This window comes from Heteronotia binoei, chromosome 3 (assembly GCF_032191835.1).
Source record: "Heteronotia binoei isolate CCM8104 ecotype False Entrance Well chromosome 3, APGP_CSIRO_Hbin_v1, whole genome shotgun sequence".
Classification (NCBI taxonomy): Eukaryota; Metazoa; Chordata; class Lepidosauria; order Squamata; family Gekkonidae; genus Heteronotia; species Heteronotia binoei.
The window spans coordinates 181,313,123-181,319,402 of NC_083225.1; positions in this window are offsets into that span (position 1 = coordinate 181,313,123).

Genomic DNA, 6,280 nt, shown 5'->3' on the forward strand with positions numbered 1-6,280 from the left:
ACAGACTCCCCCCCCCCCCCCAAAGGCTTACCAGAGAGGGTTGGTGATGGCAGTAACTTTTAGCCATCAGAGAGTTAGGATAAGTAGCTTTATGTAAAAGAATGGAAAGGAGCTATAATAGCTCACTTTAAGTCCAAACTCGTCAGATCTTAGAAGCTAATCAGGGTCGGTCCTGGTTTGTGCTTGATGGGAGACTCTCGAGGGAATCTAGCGTCCTAGGAAGAGGTCTTTTGCATCATCTCCTACCTGACCCCTTGGCTTGGATGACCCAGGCTAGCCTGATCTCATCAGATCTCAGAATCTAAGCAGGGTCAGTCCTGGTTGGTACTTCAAGGGGGGACTACCAAGGAAGTCTAAGGTGGCTTCACAAAGGCAGACCATTCCTAAATCATAAGAACGTAAGAGAAGCCATGTTGGATCAGGCCAATGGCTCATCCAGTCCAACCCTCTGTGTCACATAAGAACATAAGAGAAGCCATGTTGGATCAGGCCAATGGCTCATCCAGTCCAGCACTCTGTGTCACATAAGAACATAAGAGAAGCCATGTTGGAGCAGGCCAATGGCCCATCCAGTCCAACACTCTGTGTCACGTAAGAACATAAGAGAAGTCATGTTGGATCAGGCCAGTGACCCATCCAGTCCAACACTCTGTGTCACGTAAGAACATAAGAGAAGCCATGTTGGATCAGGACAATGGCCCATCCAGTCCAACACTCTGTGTCACATAAGAACATAAGAGAAGCCATGTTGGATCAGGCCAATGGCCCATCCAGTCCAACACTCTGTGTCACATAAGAACATAAGAGAAGCCATGTTGGATCAGGCCAATGGCTCATCCAGTCCAGCACTCTGTTTCACATAAGAACATAAGAGAAGCCATGTTGGATCAGGCCAATGGATCATCCAGTCCAACACTCTGTCACATAAGAACATAAGAGAAGCCATGTTGGATCAGGCCAATGGCCCATCCAGTCCAACATTCTGTCACATAAGAGAAGCCATGTTGGATCAAGCCAATGGCTCATCCAGTCCAACACTCTGTGTCATGCAGTAGCCAAAACCCCAGGTGCCATCAAGAGGTCCATCACGGGCCAGGACACCAGAAGCCCTCACCCTGTTGCCCCTCCCAAGCACCAAGAATACAGACTTGCCTGGATCAGGACAAGGGTCTTCTATACCAGGGGTGGCCAACGGTAGCTCTCCAGCTGCTTTTTGCCTACAGCTCCCATCAGCCCCAGCCATCAGCCATGCTGGCTGGGGCTGATGGGAGTTGTAGGCAAAAAAAACATCTGGAGAGCTACCGTTGGCCACCCCTGTTCTATACTTCCAACAGGCCCTCTTCGCCTCCTGCTCCCTTACCAGTCCAGTGACAAAGTTGAATTAAGCAACATTCAGCATGCAAAGTAGCTTTGCTTGTGTTATCTAAGGAGGCTGCAGCATCCAGCAAACTTTTGTGCAACCACAGAGCGGTAGGAAGGATGGAGAGAACGACAAACCGCCTTTCAAGGCCCCCTAGACTCCTCGTCTTAAAACACGGTTATATTAATTGCCACACCGTGTTACCAATGCCAGTCACCACCATTCGTTTGCCTTGACCTGGATGGTCCAGGCTGACTCTGTCTCAGGACCTAAGCAAGGTTGGCCCCTGGTTATTACTTGGATAGTAGACCACCAAGGAAGTCCAGGGTTGCTATGCAGAGGCAGGCAATGGCAAACCGTCTTTGTCCAGCCCTTGCTCTGAACTGGAGGAGACAGGCTAGCTCGCTCTCATCAGATCTGGGAAGCTAAGCAGGGTTGTCCCTGGTTATTACTTGGATGGGAGACCAGCAAGGAAGTCCAGGGTTGTTACGCAGAGGCAGTCAATGGTGCCTTAATTTTCAAGAGAGCAGACTTTTTATAGGACCTGTATGCATCCAAGGGTTTGGGTTTTTTTAAAAAAAAAAACCCTATATGCCTTACGTACTTGGTGTGGGGCACATAGATATCTTTCCATGTTTTTTTTCTGGCACATGCTTGCGGACTCCCACCCACAGCTGAGCCCCTGTGTGGGCATGACAATCTGTGTAGATGAAGGGGGGCTTTCAGTGAAGAAGATGATGATATTGGATTTATATCCCGCCCTCCACTTTGAAGAGTCTCAGAGTGGCTCACAATCTCCTTTACCTTCCTCCCCCACAACAGACACCCTGTGAGGTAGATGAAGATATTGGATTTATATCCCGCCCTCCACTCTGAAGAGTCTCAGAGCGGCTCACAATCTCCTTTACCTTCTTCCCCCACAACAGACACCCTGTGAGGTGGGTGGGGCTGGAGAGGGCTCTCACAGCAGCTGCCCTTTCGAGGACAACCTCTGCCAGAGCTGTGGCTGACCCAAGGCCATTCCAGCACGTGCAAGTGGAGGAGTGGGGAATCAAACCCGGTTCTCCCAGATAAGAGTCCGCACACTTAACCACTACACCAAACTGGCTCTCTGAGTGCACCCTTGCGCCCCCTGCTCCTTCATACCATTTCCTCATCCTCCACAGCTCATGGTTGACTGAATTCTTGAGAACCAAGTGGGAAAAGCAGCCATTGTCTCCTGAGCTTCCTTGATGAATGTGTTCTGGTCCAGTTTTCACCCACACAAGCAGCCAGGTGGCCAGCAGGGCTCTCTCCCCTCCCCTCCCCTCTGGAAGTGCCTCTTCCACGCAGCCGATGGGCCCTGCCAAACCCGTGCATGTGAAGCATTGCTGCTGTGTGCTTCAGGGGCTTGTTACGTTAGCTGTGTTGGCCCCACACTGGAACCAAGCAAGCTGCCTGGCATTTATTACTCTCTTTGGGTGCAGCATTTCAAAGGCCAGGGGAGAACCTAGGATAGGAAAACTGCAAAAAAAAAAAGGAACTTCACTCATGGTGTCTTGAATGAAGCCGTGAGATCAGAGCCCGTTCTTACAACCCGCCTGCTCTTAGCTTCCCTTTCCATTTTCCCGTCCGGAGTCATCCATACGTGTGACAATCAGTGGTCCCCTCTAAACTGTGGAGCCTTGTGAGCGAAAATTCTACTTTGTTAGCTGCCGTCATGAAAGTTGCAAGCTACTGCATAACTTAGTGTGCTCTGGGGCAATGTTCCCTCTAAGCTGCAGAGTCTTGGAAGCAAAAATTCTACTTTGTGAGCTACCGGCATTAAAGTTGTGAGCTGCTGCATAAATTAGTGTGCTCTGGGATGATCCTTCCTGAGCTAAGGCAAAAATGTGTGAACCAGAGGCTAAAAAACTGAGCTGGCTCACATAAACTCAGCTTAGAGGGAACACTGGTGACAATCATCTGCCAGGAACACACATGACAGTTTTGCTTATGGTCAGGGGTGGAATTCTATCAGGAGTTCCTTTGCATATTAGGCCACACACCCCTGATATAGCCAATCATCTGCCAGCAACACATGGCAGTTTTGCTTACAGTCAGGGGAGAAATTCTAGCATATTAGGCCACACCCCTGATGTAGCCAATCCTCCAAGAGCTTACAAAAAACCAGCCTTGTAAGCTCTTGGAGGATTGGCTACATCGGGTGTGTGGCCCAATATGCAAAGGAGTTCCTGCTAGAATTCCAACCCTGATTATGGTTCTGCCATTTGGGGGTTCTTGTTTAAACCCCCGGGCTAGGGAGAGTTCCTTAACTACAGAGTACTCTGGTTTTGGCCTTCTCTGTGGAGCAGCGACAGGGTGCCATAATCCTGCACCATCGCTCTCATTTTTCATGCACATCGGTGTCTGAAGCGCCATCCCTGCTGTTGCACCCCAAGGGCCAGCTTCGGTGAGACACTGGACATACGCGCAGAGGGCTGTGGCTGGCGCCACATCGAGGAGGCTCGTTTGCTGTGTCTCAATCGCTGTGCTTACAGCTGTGGCACATCACCGCCACAGCCAGGTGACAGGTTGGCAAAGCAGCTCTGCTTCACACCCATGTGCATCGGAGTTTTTGCCGTCTGTAGAGACATCGTGGTGCGATCCCAGAGGAGCGCTTCCAGGATCACTTGAAATGCTGAACCCTTTTTAGCTCTGGAAGGGACTCTGGGGTTGAACCTCTGCAAGGTGCGTAAGAATATCGGAAGAAGATGATTCAGGGCTCTTTTTGTAGCAGGAACTCCTTTGCATATTCGGTCACACACCCCTGATGTAGCCAATCCTCCAAGAGCTTACAGTAGGCCCTGTAAGAAGAGCCCTGTAAGCTCTTGGAAGATTGGCTGAAGGGAGGGGGGAGGTTGGCCTAATATGGAAAGGAGCTCCTGCTACAAAAAAAGCTCTGCATAGATTTATATCCTGCCCTTTTCTCTAAATCAGAATCTCAGAGCGCTTACAATCATCTTGTCTTCTTCCCCCACAACAGAGAGCTCTCCCAGAAGCTGTCCTTTCAAGGACAACTCTGAGATAGCTGTGGCTGACCCAAGGCCATTCCAGCAGGTGCAAGCGGAGGAGTGGGGAATCAAACCCGGTTCTTCCAGATAAGAGACCGCACATTTAACCACTACACCAAACTGGCTCTTACTGGTCTGCTGTTTAGCATCTAAATGAAGCTGAAGGGGTTATGAATCTCTTTATTGTGCTATCTCTCGTTCTTATATATACTTTTTGTTCTGTCCCCCATTTTTAAAAAAGGACTAAACCTGTGTCCAAAACTTATTGCGACTTGAGCACCTTTACACTCGTTCAATTTTTCCTTTCTAAAATTCCCTCCTTATCTGGAGTTATCCTGGCCATTTATCATCTTTTTTTTTTAATCTGCCATGATGATAATCAGTTTTTGTTTTGTTTTAAATACAGGTTTGATACGATCTCTTGACGCATAGGTACATGTCGTTACTTATGTTAAAAAGACTGTTCCCCTCCCCCAAAAAGGTCTTTTAATGGTAAACGGACACTGATTTTGTTTTTCTTCGTTGGCGATGTACAGAAAAGTATCTACGTCTATTGTAAATTTATAATTTATCGTTGTACAAAAAAAAGAAGACACTTTGCTATTTAATTTTTGTATCAAAATTAAAATTTCGTTTTATTAAAGCGTGGCCTGGGGTCATGAGTTCTTTAATAAATCTCATTGTCAAAGGGCTTTGAGTGCTTTGATACATTTATACAGCACTCCTTGGGGTGCAAGGGTTAAGAATATTGGACTAGGAAAGACGGGTGAATCCCGGCTTGCTGGAAACTTCAAGAAGAGGAGGAAGATATTGGATTTATATCCCGCCCTATACTCAGAGTCTCAGCGGTCACAATAGCCTTTACTTCCCCCGCCCCTAAAACAGACACCCTGTGAGGTAGGGGGAGCTGAGAGACCACTTACAGCAGCTGCCTTTCAAGGGCAACTACAAGAGTTATGGCTTCCCAAGGCCATTCCAGCACGTGGAAGTAGAGGAGTGGGGAATCAAACCCGGTTCTCCCAGATGAGAGTCCACACACTTAAACCACTACACCAAACTGGCGTTGAGGGACCTTGAACTAGTTGCTCCTCTCTTAGCCTGATCCACCTCACAAGGTTGTTGTGAGGATGAAATGGAAGAGGGGGCACATGTCCTGGAAGGTTGCCCTGTATTGTACCCGTATGGCAAGCATTGGGGCTGCGACTAAAGCAGCACATTACCCAGGTTCCCTTCAGCTTGGATGCATCATGTCAATCAAAATTTCTCCTGTAAGAATCGTTCAGCACAGAATCAGCTCCCAAGAGCTGCGAGGTTCTTTACTGTGCTGCTCCTGTTTCGTAACGTCTGTGTTTATTATAGTATTTTAACTTTTATTTTAAGCCGCCCTGAGCCTGCTTGCAGGTAGGATATAAATCTAAAAATTAAATCAGCAGGTGCATGTGGGGGAGTGAGGAATCAAGCCTAGTTCTCCGAGATAAGAGTCTGCTCACTTAACCACTACATCAAACTGGCTTTCTTCTCTTGTAATTAGAGAATTTGAGTTATATGCCTGACCAACATGCCATTTAAGCACTGGGCCATCTCAAAACATGCCTCGTTCTCAAGTAGGTTGCCTTCCTGTATCGCGGCTCAACACGTTTCGCTCGCCTGGACGCCAAGTCGCCACTAATTCCAATTAACTCCTGTCACAAAACAGCCCCTTCCCCTCCTGACTTTTGTATTTATCTTGAGCCCGTTTCCTGCCTGGTCACTCCCGTTTCCTGACGCTTATTCTCGGATGAGAGACATCCTTCCTGATATTAATCTGAAGCAGAATCAGCCTGCCAAACTCTACAGTGCATGCGATGCTTTTCAAGAGGAGATAGAACAAAGTTGGAATCCAGCGGTG